The sequence below is a fragment of the Alligator mississippiensis genome, chromosome 4, assembly GCF_030867095.1.
Source record: "Alligator mississippiensis isolate rAllMis1 chromosome 4, rAllMis1, whole genome shotgun sequence".
In the NCBI taxonomy this organism is placed as follows: domain Eukaryota; kingdom Metazoa; phylum Chordata; order Crocodylia; family Alligatoridae; genus Alligator; species Alligator mississippiensis.
In genome coordinates this window covers 16,054,297-16,073,120 of record NC_081827.1, presented here as the reverse complement: position 1 = coordinate 16,073,120, position 18,824 = coordinate 16,054,297, and the positions used below count along the sequence as shown (strand labels likewise).

The window sequence follows — 18,824 nt, the reverse complement described above, 5'->3', positions numbered from 1 at the left end:
GGGCCCTTTGCATTTTCCTCCCTGATTTGGTGAAGTCCTTAATGAAACTGAGGAGCATGAGCATCTCAGCAAATGTCCTTGACTCACAAAAGCAAAACTCACGCAAAACTATCCAAGTAGCTCAAAAGCAATGGTCAGAATGCCAAAGTAAGCAGGTGTTAAACAACTTTGCATTAAATATTAATGAGAAGATATAGATTTTTTTTTAATTGGCTTAATTTGCTATTAAACTCCTAGCTGTCTGGAAACGAATAGTCAGCCCCTGCAAGCCAGTCTATTGTGTTTTCTGCCTACAATGCCAGTGCTCTTCCTTTGTTCTTCAGCCCACCAAGCAAAGTGTGTAAGCACTGACTTGAAGCATAATACACACTCTGTGGCTGTGGAAACAGGTGAGGGACTAGCTGAATAAGGTGTCTTTCCTATTAAGCAGAAGGAGGTAGAGAATTTGCAAAGTGTCCCAAATAGGGCAGTGCTGGGGGAGAGGGAAGCTGTTCTGATTCTCCCTGTTGGACTGCTCCCTGCACGCTCTCAGCCAGCAGAACAGCAGCTTTTCCTCAACACCACTTGGCAGAGAGGAGCATGAGCAGTAAAGCAGCCAGCTTTCTCTGCAGTCCCCCAGGCAGCATTGTTGCAAATTAATGAACGTGCACCCACTTACAGCCCTACCTGGTGCCTCCATCCTATGCTGTTTAATTGTCTCTGAATTCATCACCTACTAGTGTCACTCCACTACTTCTGGAGCAGGGACACTTCCCATTAAAAAACAAACAAACTTGACAGTGGTTTTACACCTCATTGTGTTCCACTATCCCTTGATACATTTCAGCTTCTTTCCTTTCTCTTTCTGGGTCTGCCTTTGCTGCGCTCCACCTTGGTTCCCAGTATCTTTTTTTTTTTTCCTCTGTGCCATCAGATGGGAGAGTTAGGAATGGTTTTCTTTGCTTTGTTTCTCCTTTTCTTTCCTAAGAACGAGCAGTGCTTTCAAAAGGCTTGAAAAAGACAGAGAAAGAAGCAGGCAGAAGGGAGAAAGATGAAACAGGCTGCTCTGGCTCTGCATTCAGGTCTGCTCCTGGAAGCTCCTGCCCTCTCCAAAAACAGCATCCCGAGCATCCTTGGGGGGGGAGGGTGGCTCCCCACCCCGCCCCGTCCAATCAGCACTCTGGAGAAGGGAGGGGGCAGCATCCCCAGATGATGGATGAAGGGTTGCTAGGAAACCGCAGCGTCTCCCTGCCCGGGGGACCAGGGGGCATTTGCCGCCCGGACAGCGGGTGGAGGCAGCGGTGCCCCGGCCCGTGCCCCCGCCGCCAGCAATAGCCAGCTGCAAAGTTGGAGCTGGGGACGGGGGTCTCCGGGGCTCAGCCGCCTCCCCTGGTCATTCAACCCCCTCCAAAATAAAAGAAGCCGGGCAAGGCGGCCACGCCAAGATGCCACCGGGCCAGAGGGGCTGGGCTGCACGGGCAGCCCGGAGGGGAGAAGTGGGGGGCGGGTTGGTGATCGCAGCCCCCTGCCCGCCCCGCGGCTGAGCCGGCCCCGATCCCGAGGGGAGGGGAGGGGGCCGGGGGGGCTTCCAGGGCAGCCGGCCAGGAGCGCGATGCCGGGCAGCGGCTCGGCCCCGCAGCAGCCGCCGCAGCCCCGCCGGGCTCCCCGCGCCGCACGGTAAGGACCCGCCGCGGGAGCCGGGGAAAGTTTGGGGAGGGCGCTGGTGCGGGGCAGCCAAGCCAGATGTTGCCCAGCGGTGCGGGGAGGTCTCGCTGCCCCTCTGCTGCCGGGGTGGCGGCAGGCTGGGAGCGGGGAGGGGAGTTCAAGGGCTGCCCGGAGCCGGGTGCGGGGGAAGGCGGGGAGGGGGCTCCCAGAGCCGCTGCGGCGCAGCCGGGCTGCCGTGGGGAGGAGAGGTAGACACGGGGGGTGTGTGTGTGTGTGTGTGTGTGTGTCCGTCCTCTGCACGCACGTGTGCAAGTGGATGCGTATTTGTGTGTCCCTGTATCCGCGCATCTGCATGCTCATCTCGGGGAGGTGTTCAGATGCTCCCCTGCCTGTGTGCGTGTGTGCGTGTGCGTGTCTGAAGAAATGCAGGCGTGTGAGCCCATCTCTCCTCTCTTTGTCCACCCGTACGTGTCTACACACACAGGCAGGGGTGTGAACGAGACCGTGTGTTCGTGTGGGCATGTTGGCGAGGTGGACCCGTCCCCCCTTCCCCCGAGTTATCCCAAAGTCGATGTGCAAACCTGCCCCTTCCCGCGAGCTCAGCCTTGGGATCCACCCCAAGTCCAACTCAACAGTTCAGCCATCAGCCTGGAGGTGCATTGGACTGAATTAAGGTCGGGATGTTAGTTTTACCTTTGAGTTTTTTGGCTTTTTCTCTCTCTCTCTCTCTCTCTCTCTCTCGGTTGATGTCATTTGCTGCAGATGAAGTACAAGATTTGCAGGGGGAGGTGGAAAAATTGGCTTTAAAAATATCTGCCTTAGAGGGTCTTGAAAGCAGATCGTGTGAGATGCAGTCGCGGCTATTTCACTTTGTGCAAATGCTTGTCTCGGGTTGCTTGAATGAGCATGGGGACAATCTGAAAGGTATATAACCCACCTGATTCAATACCGCGCTTAGAGCATGGCTGTGTACAGTATTTGCGGTTGCCTTTCCCTTCCAAGCCATCCTGACTTGCTCGGCTGGCTACATATGTTGATCTGTGCAGTAATTGTTAAACAATGTTATTTCCTCTGAAACAACTGCTTTGGGGAAGATAGGTATGAAGGTATTTTTATCCGTACTGAGGATGTAATACTGAAAGCTTACTTTTACTTTGTGTCTTTCATCCTCCAGCATAGATCAGTAGTCATGCTTGTAAACCCTTCAGATATAATTGATTGGTGAGAGGAACATTAAGAGATTTCAGACTTATTGTAAGTTATCCTTTGATATGGCTTGTTTCCCCCTCTTTCCTCCCCCCCCCCCCAAAAAAAATACCAGTCTTATGAATGGATGGCCCACAAAGCCTTATTATTTCTGTGATGTACTTATTACAGCCATAAGGATAAAGATCAGTTTAAAGTAGAAAAGCCATTTAAAGGACAGCAAGTATTTTTTTTCCTTCCCTTCGTCAGTTAAAAATAATAAAAATGGCAATTTTTCTCAAGTCCATTAAAAACACGAATCTTGTGCCCGGAGCTGTTTTTATTATTGTTGGCTTTGTGGTGACTGTTTTAGTGACCTAGTTATATGCTTCTGCAAATAAAGTTTTTGAAGGTAAATGTTGATGCTCTCTCTCAGTGTAGCAGAATGCTGGCATTAAAAGAATGAATGGGTGGCAAAGTGCGGTTATAAAGTATCTATTTGGACTTAGTTTGTGCTTTAATACTTTGATAATATGTTGAAGCAAGCTGTGAAATTAAGCTTGACAGCCAAAGAAAAGAAACCTATGTTAGAAATACTGGTATTGATCAGTACAGTGGTCTGCACTCTTTAACTAAAATTAAATATAGGACTGGGATAAGTGGGGGTGAGGTTCATGTATTGAAAGGAAGGTATCCACAAGTGTGTTTTCCCCCATAGAAAACTCCTGTCGAATTGAATAGAGTTGAAACGAATAGAGACCCACATAAATTACTCTAAAACTTAGGGGGGCTAATTCTAATGTTATATCCAGTGATGACAGAGGTACGTCAAGAGTAAGACACTATTGGGCCAGATCTGTATAGTATGTAAATAAATAAAGGGTCATATCATCAAATGGTGCAAATGAATTCTGTAGAGCCACACTGATTTAGACTAGTGATGATCTGGCTCAAGTCTATGGACTTCATAAGATATGAGAGATTTTCTATAGGTTTATTGAATCATCTGGCGGGAATATCATTCCCTGTTAAATTCTAGTGGGGACTTCAGAAAAAACCTATGGAGTAATTACCATTTTCTATCAATTTCCTGTAAGAGCCAAAAATGCAATGCTTTATCAAATAAAATAATCATTTGTCTTAATTAACTATTTTTTAATAAAGCTACCCACTAACAAGGGTTTCTGGGGGCTGTGCAGCAGTGCAGAGGAAGGATATAACACAACATAGGAGCATGTAGCATTGCTGCTTGCATATAACTACATATAATGAGAAGTGCGGGAAATTACACAAACTCTGGTGAAGAAATCCATATAGTATCAACTTGCTTCTCTTATTGGCAGTTGAAGTCCAGTTATATAGGTTTCAACCAGATGGTTGTCACTAAGCAATCCAGATGTGTTTGGAACCAATCGTTAAGAACAAGATTATCCTGCATTTTTTACCCCTGTGTGGCATGTACATCTAGTAGGGGAACAGTCTCCACAGAGTCACTACTCCTCCTGTGCAGATTGAGGGAGAATGCATGGCCATGGGAGGATAAATGGAAGAATTCTGCTTACATCTGTCCTGACAGTGCATTGCGCAGTGCATTTGATCTGGCACAGAGAAAGACATAGTCTCATTTTGGTATAGACCAAGAGCAAATTGTTTCCCACTGGGACAAAACAGCTGCCAGAGACACTTTCTGTCTCTGAGTGTCTTTCCTGGGATAGGGTTGCTGATTGTATCTGCGTTGGTCTAAGGACATAGGCAGACAAGGTTCTCTGGGTAAATGTGGTGTATTTTATTAGACCAACTAAATAGAAAAATTGTTCTTTCCAAGCTTTGGGGCACAAACACCCTTCTTCAGGCTCTCTATATGCCTAAAGAAGGGTGTTTGTGCTCGAATGCTTGCAAAGAACAATTTTTCTATTTAGGTGGTCTAATAAAAGAGCACATTTACCCAACGAACCTTGTCTGCGTATTTCCTGGGACAGCACAGTTACGAGCTATATTTTCAACAGTGCAAGTTGCAAAGTGGTGATTGAGCTCTAAATGAGTAGAAAGAAGTGATACACAGGAATGGAAGGACTTTTGTAGAGTGTCTGTATGTGTATGTATATATGTGAACACACCCCCACCCTGACATATTTGTGTTTAAAATTGTGTGTTTTATTTTATTAGTCGAACAAAAATGACAGAAAATAGGACTGTCTCACTAACATTGTGATGTCTAGGCTGGGAAGAATCTCGGTGCAAACATATGAGCTAATTCCATTGACACAGACAAAAAGGCAATTCATTGTCTACAGAAGTGTTTCAGTTGCAACTACCCAGGAGGGTAGACTATTTCTGCCTTCTCTGGTATGCTCAGAATCTAATGGGTACCATCAATGAAATTGTTGCCTTATTTATTTTACTACAGGGTTTTTCAATGTTTCATAAATACTACAAGAAATATCCTGTGTAGTGTTTAGCTGTGTGCTAACTCAGTAGACCAAATCTTCATGTAGTGTACATCAGCATAGTTCTCAAAGGGCAGTGAAGTCAATGAAGCTACACTGATTTGCATCAAAGATCTGTCCCTTTATTTCTATTATTTTTATGTTGGTCCCTTCAAATCTAAAATGGTATGACTGAAACCATTCAAATGCCATCAGAGCTAAATGGAACTGCACTGGAGCTACATGGATGTATAGTAAATAGTCATACTACCTATAGAGAACCATATCGTCAACTGCTGTATATCGGAATAACCATGAAATCCAATTGGGCCACCTAGATTTACATAAGGGGAAGACTTAGCTCAAAATCTGTTTCATGAAACTAAAATGTCTTTTGCAGACACATCATCTGCATTATGATGATGATTTTGTGTCATAAATGTACACAGTAGTGGCCAGTAAGTAGTCTGCTACAACATAACACTATCAGATATCTGTGTTGAAGAATTTGCAGACTGAGAGCATAGGTCGTCCCAGTGACTTCAGTGAGATTGTACACACCTGTTTAGAATTTGGCATATGCTTAAGTAGCTGAATGATTGTTTATCATTAAAGACCTGATATTTGCCACTGATGTCCATGAGTGAACTGATGCAAAAATGAAGACACAGTGCAAAACAAGACAGGATATGCACTGAGTAGGGAGCAAGCCTCACAGCTTTAACATTTTATAAATCAAGTGTTTCATGGCTGTTTCTAGGTGAACACTGAGGGACCATAAAGTAGCAGATGAAAGAAGAAGACAATAGGAGACAAAGATATGGAATAACAGAGTGGCTAAGAAGGTTAAAGTAAGGACAGTAAAATAAAAAAGGTTGAATATGACACAGTGGCAATGTCTACACATGCACTTAACTGTGGAGTAGACTGATGTGATTAGCTGTGGAGTAAAGCATCACTGTCTACACATGTAACACTATTATGCTGCAGTAAACTGATTAACATAGTCATAAGATAGTACTGTCCTTGACTGTACTATCTTATGGCAGGGTAATTAACTGAGATTAAAGGCACATGTAGACATCGACTGTGAATATAAATTGCACCCAGCCAGCAGGGGGCCAGACTCCTGCCTGCTGCCTAGCCACATGGCTCCACACTTTCAGTACCCTCATGCCCAAGCTAGCCCTCCACCACCTAATGCCACCACCTGGAACCTGGAGCTGACTCCCAGTGTCCCCACTCCTGACATGAACTCTTCCACCAAGGCTCAAATTGCTGCTGTCCTGGGTGCACACGTACATGCAGAGCTTGGGAGTAGTTTATTCCAGCTCAAACTGCTCTGGAGTTTATTACTTCGAGTTCATTGCATGTGTAGATACACCCAATAAGTGGAAGAGCAATGACGAATTCAAGGATGGGTGAATTGGCCAGAATAGTGAAAAAGCAAGATGGTATTGGTGGCCACATTATGGTTTGAATGAAGTGGAGAAAGGTAGACATGGAAATATCATGGAGGAGGAGTCCTTGAGACCAGAGATGACAAAGATTTGGACTAACCAAGATGCTAAAAATGCAGATATTTTATTTTATAGGTATTTTACAAATAGTACCTGCCAAATTTGGACAGCAGGGAGGGGAAAGTTCAAAGACAAGCTGATTCACTTGAAAGGATGGTGACCAAGTTTGGAAAAAGGGAGAGGTTTGCACCAGCACTTTTAGGGGTTCATTTTTGCCTATGTTTAAGGCCATAATGAGTTATAAAAGAGAAGATATCAGGAAAGCAGGTGGGGCTGTGACAATGCAAAAAATGTTGCAGAGACAAGGATTTCTTAGGGTGATATCTGTTAGTAGACCAACTACAGCAAAAGCTGTGTTAACCGGTACTTTATTAGTCGGAAAACTCTATTAACCGGCATCCGAGGGATGCAGCAAAAGCAAAACCAGAAGTACCGCTTCCGGGTTTTGCTGCTGCCAAAGCAGAGTTCTTGCCACTTCTTCAGCCCACAGCCCAGGGCAAAGCAGCCTGCGTGGGGCAAAGCAGCCTGCACAGGGCCCCCCTCCCTGTTCCCTGCCACACCAATGCCAGGGAGTGCACCAGCCGGTGCATATTTGATTAACCGGAATATTTGATTAACCAGCATTCCCCATTCCTGGGGGATGTCAGATAACAGAGCTTTTACTATATGTAGTTGGGATAAAGTTAGACAAACTTTCAAATACAAGATGTTCTTTGACCTGATAAAGAATGTCTTGCATTTGAAAGCTTGTCTAACTTTATCCCAACTATATAGTTGGTCCAATAACAGATACCACCCTAAAAGGAATCCTTGCCTCTAACATTTTCTGGACCATCATTGATACAAGATCACTCTTACACTACAAAAACTTGGAAAATCAGTGGTGATCAAGAATATTTACAAAAAAATAGGGTAGTTGACATTGCTAAACCCATACAAGTAAGAAGCAGTCATGAACTAAGCCCCAAGAAAATTCAAGGGGTCCACCTGAGCCTCAGTGGCCCTTTGAGCTAGCACAATTGAGAGACACCAGTTTCTGGCACCGGTGACATATAAGTTGACTGAGGAATGGCTTTGTAGAATAACTATGGAATGAGGCTCAAACTCATGCCTCAAGGGCTACAACAAGAAGCTGTAAGGGTTTTGCAATTTCACCCTGGTCATGATGAGGGGGTAGAAAGAGAAAATCAGGTGATCATGGTTGGAACAGGGAAAATGGGAAGGCAAGGGAAGAAGAAGTATGTTAGAGATCCCCAAGGAAACATTAAAGAGGTGGTCAGAGGAGGACCAAGCAAGCACAATCACAGGGGAGGTTGGTACAAAATGATTACAATGTCAAATGCAGAAGTAGAACATGGAAATGACTTCTAGAATTAGCCACTTGGGGCATTTTTACACATGCTCCAGGAGTCACGGGGCGGGCTTTAATTAGCAAGCCATGCTACTTAAAAGCACCTGAGCGTCACATGTATCAGTGTCCCCCATACTGAAAAATGGCAGCGGAGCACTTTGAACTAAAACTCATCAAACAAGCTTTAGTTTAAAGTGCTCCACCACCATTTTTCACTATGGGGATGCTGATATACATGATGCCGGAGTCTGCCGGAGTGCATTTGTTTCTGTGCTCCATCAGATTTGATTAATCAAGTCTGCTCTGACATGCTGGGTTTCCAGCATGTCAGAGCTGGCTCCCTGCATGTGTAAAGGAGCCCTTAGTCCCTAGAAGCTTGAGTAAGAAAAGTGTTGCTAAAATGAAAATACTGCAGGCTATGTAGTAAGGCCTTGAAGAGAAAGAGCTTGAAGAATGAACATCATGGGAGAAAGACTGGAGCTGCATGTTTTTAAAGACATCTATTCAAGGAAATTGGAAGCAAGGTCAAGGAGGAAAACAGGTTTTGTGTTTTAAAGTGGCAGGTGGGTATTTCAGGCTAAGAGAAACCACAACTTTTTGCATGAAGTTAAAAGTGTATCTGAAGAAAAGACAAAGGGACACAATGTTAAAATGAACAAGTGAAAGATTGAGAAGGAAATGGAGCTGGTAAAAGACTAAAGACAGGAGGAAGAAAAGAAGGATGAAAATGGGAGAGACTGAAGAAAGGAAGAAGGGAAATAAAAGGAGCAGATTTCCTTGGGGAAGGTGTAAATGGTGTTTCTTTTGACCCTGACAAACTGTACCACACATTGTAAAGAGAAGAAGGAAGCAAGGCTTGGGTGGAGGTCATAAAGAAGAAGGAAGAGGGAACCCAGATCTGAAAACTTCGGAGAAAAAAGGATAAATATTCTTGCCAGGGCTGGCACTATGTTGATGCAAGAAAGAAAAAACCAAATGTATAAGAAATTCAGGCAGGTGAGTTAACATCATTAACTAGCCTAGAAACATAGCAGAGATTTTATAATGTCCTCCTTCCCCATTGGGAACATCAGTTGGCAGCATTTCACAACCAAATCAGAGGACCATTATGTTGCCTGAAGTGTTGCATTTGCAAAGATAAATGTGCATACTACTGATCTGACAACCTACACAATAAGATCTCTGCAAACCATCCTCTCCTACGCAGTTGTGATGGCCTGTCCCCAGAATCATGTGGTGGTAGACCAATCCAAACATTACCCTGCAGTCGAAACAGGATGATTGTGCATATAATTTATGGGGTCTAAGTTCTAGCAATGCTGAGACTTTTCTTGGAATAAGTGTGGCATAAAACCTTATGAGATGTGTTACAAATGGATGGCTGCCTAACTGCACTGTGTGAGGGGCTTTTTTTACATATCTTTCAGCTGAATCAAATATCTAGATGCCAAAGCTAGCACTTGGGGACAACTGAACTGTAACAATCAAAGAAGAACTTTGTGCTTAAAAACCACTAAGTGTATTATACTGATCCATCGAGTACAGCAAGGTCCAGATTTTCAAACTAACTCAGATATCTAAAAGGCCTTAGTTAAAAAACAAACAAACAAGAAAAACTGGTCCAAATTCAAGACCTTACCAAAAAGACCAGACTTTTGCAGCTGAGCTTATTTAAATATACCCCCAAATATTTTGACATCAGTGACAATTAAAATAATGATAACGTTTTTCATTTTACTCACCTGTTACAAAGCATTATTTTTAATAGGTCACAACACAATGGGAAGGGCTTATAAAATGTATCATATGTTATGGTACAAGATACCATACAATATTGTATATTGTAGTCATGACCCCACTATAACCAAAGGAAGTTTTGCCCCCTGGGAACTGTGCTGGGGATCAGTCCCTAGGTTAGGAGATTTGTGGTTACATACAGTTGTATATATTTGTATATGTCTGTACACTTGCACTGTTCTTTGGTTAGGCTGTTTGGATATATTCATTATATATTTTTATTAAGAATCACTGTAAATTGTAATCAGATTCTCCATATGCCTGAAGAAGGTTGTTTGTGCCTGAAAATTTGTAAAAAAACATTTTTTCCAACTATTTAGGTGGTCTAATAAAAAGATATCACATTTACCTAAAGAACCTTGCCTGCCTTGTAATAATAAGGACATGTAAATTATCTAGAAATGATTAGAGCAGGAAGAATAAAAGACATTTGATACTATACTCCTTAAAAAGATACCAATGCATAGCACAGGAATTAGTTAAGCACACAGGTCATGTCTACACAAGACGTTTACTGCGTAATAGAATAAGTAGCTGCACAGTAAACGCTGCACGTCTACATTTGCACCCCGATTAGGCTGGAGTAAACTAACTCCACAGCAGGATAGTACTTATAGATACAAGGAGTATCCTGCTGCAGAGTTTCTTACTTCACAGCAGCATATGCGTAGACACTTCCTGGGGCACAAGGGCAACTTCAGTGTTTGGGCTGCCTACTAGCTAGTCCTGCACTGAAGCACCCTCGTGCCCCAGGCAGCTCCTCCACAGCATGTTGAGCCAGGGGGGAGCAGCCCTGGGCTGGCAGGCTGACCTCCCTGCCCCCAGATCCTCTGCCAGCTGGGCCTGCTCTAACTTGGCTCAATGTACTGTGGTCCCATGCACATGTGAAGACATGGTGCCCAGGAACAATAAACTCCAAAGCAATAAACTCTGGAGATTATTCATATGCATTAAGTGCATGTGTAGATGCACCCACAGATGTGTGTGCCTGTCAGACAGTCAGAACCACACATTGAGAGATCTCTGAAATATCAACAGGAAACATTTAGGAATGTTTCCACTAGCCTTATCACATGGAGGGGTTAGCTGAAACCTTTCTTCCAGCCTACTCATTTTTTCATACCAAGAGAAAACATCCTATAGGAAGATATATAGGGCCCACTCTTACAACCCTAACTCAGTATGTTTACTCCTACTGACCGGAACTACTCTTATGGCAAAAGACTGTAGAAATGGGTCCCTCACATTAAAAAAAAATATATAAATATTTTATCCTTAAAAATATTTGGCTTGATAAAACATATTTTTTGAAATAGGTAAATTTAACATCTTTGTTAAGAATATTAACATGAGATTTAGCCTAATGGGAATAAATTTGCCAAGATGCAGAGTTGGATTAATAACTAGTTTAAATTAACATAACTCTATAGTTTTCATGAAAACAGCATCAATTTACAGCACCTGAGAAGCTGGCCCATAAACTCCTGAATTTTTAATGGAGCCTACTAAAATGGGACCCCATCCAAAATCCATTGCAAACAATGGGAAATCACCCATCAGCTTCACTAGGATTAGGTTCCTGTTTCTATTGTAAAAAGCTCCGCAACAGATCAAGCTCTCACTTTTAGTTACTAGGAGTTTCATTTTGTATTTAGTAAAATGTAATGCAATACAATTTCATATGTGGCTATTCTGTATACCACATTATTCATATACACAGAAATGAAGGGCTGTGCCTCCTACCTCCCTGCTAATAGACATTACAGGAAAAAATAAAGGACATTTGTAGAAAGCTTACAAATGTCTATATTTTTCTGTATAAAATGTACTACTATGGGGTTCTTTCCAAGTCATACTGACTACATCTACATGGTGACATAGCTCGTCGCTACAGCAGCATAGGATCTGCGGGCACAAACCGTGATGCCGATGCTACTGCGCAGTAGCGATGAGCTACTGTGTGGTAGCATGTTGCTATTGCACAGTAGGGTCGGAAATGACCTGTATGGCACCAGGACTGTGCAGTAATGGTGGTTATTGCATAGTCATTTAGTACTTAATCATTTAGATTAACAACTGTGCAGTCAGATGCACTATGCAGTTGGGCGTACATGTAGACGCACCCACTGATCTGTATAATTAAGCCACATTTGTAAAAAATACAGACTATGTGCATTTTGCAATGCTCACACCTTGGCTTTAGTTGGGTTTGTGCACTCTCACTAATTTGCAACACAGGAATTTACCAAAGCCCTTTGCTTGTCATTGGAGAGTGACAGGGACTGCATTTCCATTAATTTCTTGATGGGCTTGATCCCATGTGTGCTCTCCTCCCATTCATGTCAGGAAGAGTTATTGATGCTCATGTCTTTGTAAGGAGGAATTGAGCACCTTGCTGGAGTAATCCATGTTATTCTCCATGCTCCCAAAAGGAAAGGGTGAGGACAGTTCTTCATAAGAAAGGACCTTTAACATTAAAGTAAGCATCAGTCATTTTTTTGGAGCCATCCAATCAGTTTTTCCAATAAAGGTAAATCTACAGCTACTCTTCATCCCTTGATAATAAAGGAGAGATTTACCTTCAAGATGAACACATCTGCTGTAGCTAACACGTAAGTTGTCAATCTCCGGATTCTTGTTACAGAACAAAAAACCAATTACAGTATTACCAAGGGCAACATAGATCCCTTGTCCTTTTTCATCCACTTGCCTGTCAATTCTGCTGTCGATAAAGATATATTTACATGTGGCCAATCCTGTGATCAGTTTATTAAGATTCATTTATGAGTTAAAGGAGCAGAAGATCTAACGAGGCAGTTTCAGGAATACAAATAAGGTGAGATAACTGTGAGACAACAGTACTCTTGCCTCCCAAAACTGGCTGGAAATCTCCAGGAAGAGAACAGTGCAGCTTAAAGCAACCTTTTCTTTCTCACTCAGAAGTGAGCTCGAATTAATTGTGCAGTTTAGCTGAACTTTGCTTTCCTCAGTATCCTAGGAGAAAAGCTCTGACAGATTGGGAATTTTAGCTTGTTTGTAATGTAAACGCCATGATATCCGCGGCACTTTTTAATGCTCCAGAATCTGGGTGGGAAAAAAAAAAGCCTTGATCCTTCAAGCAAACAAAGAGGAAAAAAGGTTAAAAGAATCATTGTCTGTGAAAGGCTGCGAATAAGTATGTGGGGAAAGGTGCCTCTATTTTAATAGTTTCAAAGAGCTTTTTAAAAGATATGAGCAATGTCGGCAACTTCACTAGCACTGAAACCCACTGAAAAGGGTTCCAAGTGTCTCTTTCATGGTTTTAACAATGTTTTCCAAATTTTCCAGTGATTATGTTAAATTTGCTGACTGACATCAGTTGCATTTCATTTTGCCAAGATTTTCCCTAGAAGCGAATACCTGGGGTGCGCTGTAGGTGTCATGGGCTATTCAATACTCTGCAGGTCAGACTAAGATACCTGTATGTATAACAGCACGACTCAGCAGGAATAAAGGCTTCTGATTTCCTCCCAGGAACAATATCAAGTTCTTAAGAGCTAGACTGTGAATTTTTACATCATGCTCCTGAGCAAAAGGTTGTGCATAAGCCGCACTTCCCAAGAATAGCATCAGGAGGTGTTGAGACTCCAAGACACTACTGTGAGTCATAATTCCTCTCCTGCTTCCTTCTTGCTCCCAGCAGGTATAACTACTTTCTATGTCTCCACTGGCTCTGGTTCTCTGGAAGTAAGTAGACTGGTAGAGGCTAGGATCTTCCCCTTTCCTTTCCCACCTCTTTGCCAACTCCAAGGAAGGAAGAAGTAGTCTCTTCCACTCCTGAACACAAGGTTTAGGTAGCCAACATAGACGATAATGGGTATTCTTAGTCTCTACCATTTCAGAGGAAGGATGTACTAGACTTGATTGCTGTTGTTTCCATTAAGATGATGTGAGCAAAGCATTTCTTTGATGTGAGCTCATGTTTTTTTCCAGGATTATTACACTGTCTTTTGTCCCTGAATATGGTAGGAGTCAAACAGCAGGGCATAGCTTCTCTGAGGACAGTCCCATTCCAGAGACCATTCTACACAAAGTGTCCTCTCTCTCTTTGCTTTCTCAGAGGGCTACGTGTCTTGGTGTCTCCTGGCTCTCAGCTTGATTTTTCTGACTGCTCCTGGCCACTTCTGCCTGGGCACCCAAACACTTCCACCAAGACAATGCTCAGCCCCTGTATTTGCATTCAAACCTGGGATGAACCCCCTTGGATCACATGCTGCAACTCTTACTCCAGCCGGTCCTGTGACATTGGTCTGTGAATTGGGTGATGGCTGCAATTATTTCATCTCTCACCTTAAGCAAAGGTGTGTATATCTGTTCCCTCAGTTAGCCTGAGTGAAAGGTGACTGTCATGCTGACCAGCTTCAACAATTGCCGGTTGATTAAAGACACTCCTTGGGAGCCACTACAATCTCCAGCTTGACAATACTCATTCTCTCCAGGCCTCTGTCCTCTGAATCCTCCATAGGGGACAGGGACAGTGACCATGTGGCAGGGGGTACTTTGCACCCTGCATACCAGGAAGGCATCCATACCACCCCCAGGTTTGTCAGTGTGATCCAGAGTATGAGGGATGTTCTGAGGGCCAGAACACTGAATTACTGCTTACACAAAGCCAGCGGCCAGTCATGGGGGAGTAGTAGTCCACAAGCAGTCCACAGGCTGGTGCAGTGCCTCTGGAGGAAGGTATATAGCGTTCCCCTGCCAATCCCAAATACTTCATCCCCATTCAGCCCAGCTACCATAGCTTTTGCCAGGGATCAAGAATCTCCCTTTCACATTTCAGGCACATAGTACATCATGGCTCCTCTGGTGTTGATTCCTCTCCTGCTATTCAGAAATAAGCTGATTTGCAAAGAGCACATCCAAAATATGCCCATATTAACCTTAAACTGCCACATGCAAAGCAAGGGGACCACAGTGGCCAACATCCTATTTCTGCAAAGGTTATTAAAATATGCTGGAGAGATCCAAGGAAGCGGGCTACTCTCCCTACAACAGGGGAAGGGAAAAATTATCACCAGTCATACCAATCTGACCCTGGGGTGAACCCAAATGTGGCGATTCTTCTTCTGACCTTGAGCAAGATCCTCTAATCAGTAATTTTGGGGTCTTAATCCCAGCAGGAGCATTGGGTGCAGCCAGCACACTTCTGAGGAAGCCAAAAAACAGCCAAAAAAACCCAAACCCAACTGATACTATAGCAACAGGACGGGGGGTGGGAATCCTTTCCAGCCCCATGTAGCAATCAGCAAAGCACAGAAGCATGAAAAATACCTAGAACATAACATGGAAATAGTTAACCCATGATAATCCCTGACTAATGCTTAACCAACGTCTTCTTGAACCCCTACAATGACAGAGATTCCACAACTCCCCTAAGCAGCCTATTCCAGTGCCTCACTATTTGAATAGTGAAAAAGGTTTTCCTGATATCCAATCTAAACCTACTTTGCTGCAACTTCAAGCCATTGGTCTTCAATTTGTCTCTGGCTCCTGTCTCCATTAGGGTTGCAGAGAACAGCAATATTAAGAAAACAAAACAAAATGATGAGAGATTTTATTTTTAGACCAAGAGATCCTTCACCAAATATTACAATAAAAAATAGATGCAAGCAGTTTTAAAACAGAAGCCCATTTGGAATATGGATATCTGGGTAGCAATGATTTTGGGGGAACTCAGGAGCTATATCCTGCTTTTGAATGTTGATGTACAGATCCCCTTAACTTTGATGGTGCCTCTCCCATTAGAATTTTCCTCTACTACAAAATAATTGACTAAACCCATATTATTGTTTTCTGGATTGCATTTAGTCTAATCTATCCAGATGGGAAATATGGAAATGGAACATTTCTCACAAATACTTTTATTTGGACAAAAAGAGACATTTTTCATTGACTAATATTTTGAACAAAAAGATTTGAACTGATTGTCTTGAAGAGAGTCGCAATGGGAAAGCTCCAGGGAAACATCAGCACCCTGGGAGGTGATTACCACATAGCAGTAGATGCTTGTGCTTATAAGTGTTTGAGCCAATTCCCATGGCAGGTTTTGTAGATAAGCACCAAAGCCTTAAATTCTACCTGGTCATCAGTGAAGAACCAGGGGAGAGATTGGATACCAAGGTACTGGACTCTTGGTGGCTTCCACTTAATGAACCCATATCCGTAGGCTTTATTTCAGGGCACTTCTGCAGTCCAGCAGATCACAGATATTTGTCCTTTCTAGCATCACTAATATTCTAAACCCAGTTAGGAGCTAGTCTAGTATTTTTCATTTTGATTATTTTACATTTTAATGCTGATCCCCTCCAAACTGTTACAGTATCACATGGATTTTAATAGCTTTAAAAAAATAGCCATTTGGAATCAGCCATATTTATCTTTGGTGAGTAACTACTCCAGAAAGAAATGGATTGAGAGGGATTAAATGCAAGGCTAATCATTCATTAGGCAACCTAAGACCGATTAAATGTGTTAATCCATTTAATTTTTCATCTATTTGTTTCCATTGTTACCCTTGCTGGTATTCGTTTGCATATATTACTAATCTAAAGGTGTTGATTAATGAGAGGATTCACTTGCAATGCTAGGCTTATTCCTTACTCATGCAAACCTCCCATGATGGTAATGATACAAGGACCACCAGAGCTCACTCTTATTCTCCCCTTTGTTCTCTTTCCTGAACACAATATTAACCTAGCAATCTTTTCAAATAAAATGAAAACTAATAAACTCAGCATGTGTGTTGATACTAGATAGCTGCAGTCATGTTTAATGACTATAGCTTCATTTGCAATCTGTTTTCTGTGTATTGTTCTATGAGAAAAGGCCTAATCTACAATTGTTACCCAACTGAATAGTCCTACAATTGGCAGCTATTGTTTTTGTTTATTATTTATTAATTGTACACTGCCAAGAAATACACTAAGCTGGATGCTTGTAAAAGATTCCTACCCCAGGGAGTTTACAATATAAAACATAATATTGCCAGAACTTGTTACAAGGCGTAGGCCTCAACTATGAGTCAACTTGAAGATCGTTGGGGGAGTAAATGTAAGGAAAGGGCACAGACTGTTGTCAGTGTGTGTCAAAGCACAAGGAGCAAAAGCAGAGATGGCTAAGCTGCTCCGACTCCCCCTGCTATGCAGGTAAGCAAAGAGTAAGCAGGGAGAGAAAAAGAATAAGTGGGGGAAAGAAAAATGTCTTGTCCTTCAGAATGCATTGATTGTGCTAAGGCGGAGATAAACTATGCCAGGAAGAGGGCTTAGAGAGCCTGCTTCCCCTGGGATCCAGTGTAACCTTGAATTCCAGTGCCGCTCTGTTCCTGGAACACTTACTTGACACCCCTCACTCAGGACAGATTGCAAGGTGCTAATCTAATCCATAATACTTAAAACCACTAATCATCTTGTTGATTCCCTCTGGCTTCCATGTGATAAGGAAGCCAAAAAGGACTGTTTGCAGGATCAGATATTATATGGACACAATATAAAGCTACAGTCAATCAAAAGGAGAAAGAGGGAGAAATATGGCAAGGGTTAAGCTACTCTTTTTTAATTCTTTACCGCATTTTTACTGACTTCAAGACTCTCGTGTGTAATCTTTAAAGTATATAAGGTTCTACAGTTATGTCTTTTTTGGAATATTTGCATAAGGAGACAAATGCAGTGAATCTATTGATGTCATCAATGCAGAACTACTGAAACTCTAATACCTTCTGCACTGCAGTGATGATTATGAAACTAGTATGTATTTTGTATTATTAACCCAAGGCGTCAGCCATAAGAAACACTTGTAAAGTATAAAGGCAAAAATATAAACTGCAGAAATATGTGCAAGGCAGATGCAATATGTTTTTGTCATACGCAAATTGCTAATTCTGTTATCATCTAATGATTTGATCAAAAATATATTGTAACTGAAATCTGAAATTGCTAAGAGATTTCAGTTGTTAGAAATAGGATCCTGATGTTAATGTTAATTACTGTAGCAGTGTTAGAGTATATTTTAATAAAAGTGTGAGAAGATATTGAAATTCAAATAACTCCTTAGAGGTTTTACAACTTATATAATATGCAAAGGAATTCAGGATGAGAAGGTTTTAGAAATTAATAACTCTTTTTTTTAAGAGAGATAAAGAACTGTGTGTCTTCTTCTAAAGGGACTTTATGGTTTGTTGTCAGTTTGTGAAAATGTATTATTCAAAGGAGTGCTAAAAAGATGTTTAAGGTAAATCACACACTTTTGTTTCTCCCCTGACATTTTTCTCACCGTCACAAACCCCGACATTTTTTTCTACTTAAGACCCATATACAGTGCCCCCTGAGAAGATAGAAATTGCCCTTTTATCCACCCCACATCAGGTAAACAGTAGGAATATGCTGATCTGTGATGCAGCATAAGTAGTTCAGGAAGAAACTAAACCCTAAATACAAGACTCAGTGGGGTAAATCCTAAACTGATATAAGAACAGTTACAGGGGTGTGAGAGGCGAATCAGGTCTAAAATGTCAAGCTTTCAGAATGGTAGTAAAAAAGAGGCAGAGGATGTGGACACATTTATATTAGTATAATCTGTCTTTCCAAAAAGTAAATGAGAGGCAGACAATAACATACAGCTCTACATCAGTATAACTATCTACTTCCAGTTAGAGTTATCCTTTGGAAAGTCTGGAGTGCCAGACACTTAGACCACATTAAGGGCACTTAAAATGTGAACTTCTACTTAACTCATACTAAGTGCTCTCTGAGGCCAGGTACAGACATTACACTTTTCCCAGTATAAGTGATCGGAAACCAGTCTATACCCATAATAGAACAGAAGTTCAGCACACAAAACTGGTCTATACCCATAACGGAACAG

At 42.3% G+C, this 18,824-nt stretch overlaps 1 protein-coding gene across 1 annotated transcript in view; it reads left to right on the top strand.

The window, feature by feature from the left end:
• The first annotated feature begins 1,961 nt into the window (after window positions 1-1,961).
• The window catches only part of GRM3 (glutamate metabotropic receptor 3), a 147,445-nt gene continuing 130,582 nt past the window's right edge, over window positions 1,962-18,824 (top strand). The window contains exon 1 of the mRNA XM_019487532.2: window positions 1,962-2,318. The gene's annotated coding sequence lies outside the window, so the exon portion shown is untranslated. The remainder of the gene's footprint in view (window positions 2,319-18,824) is intronic.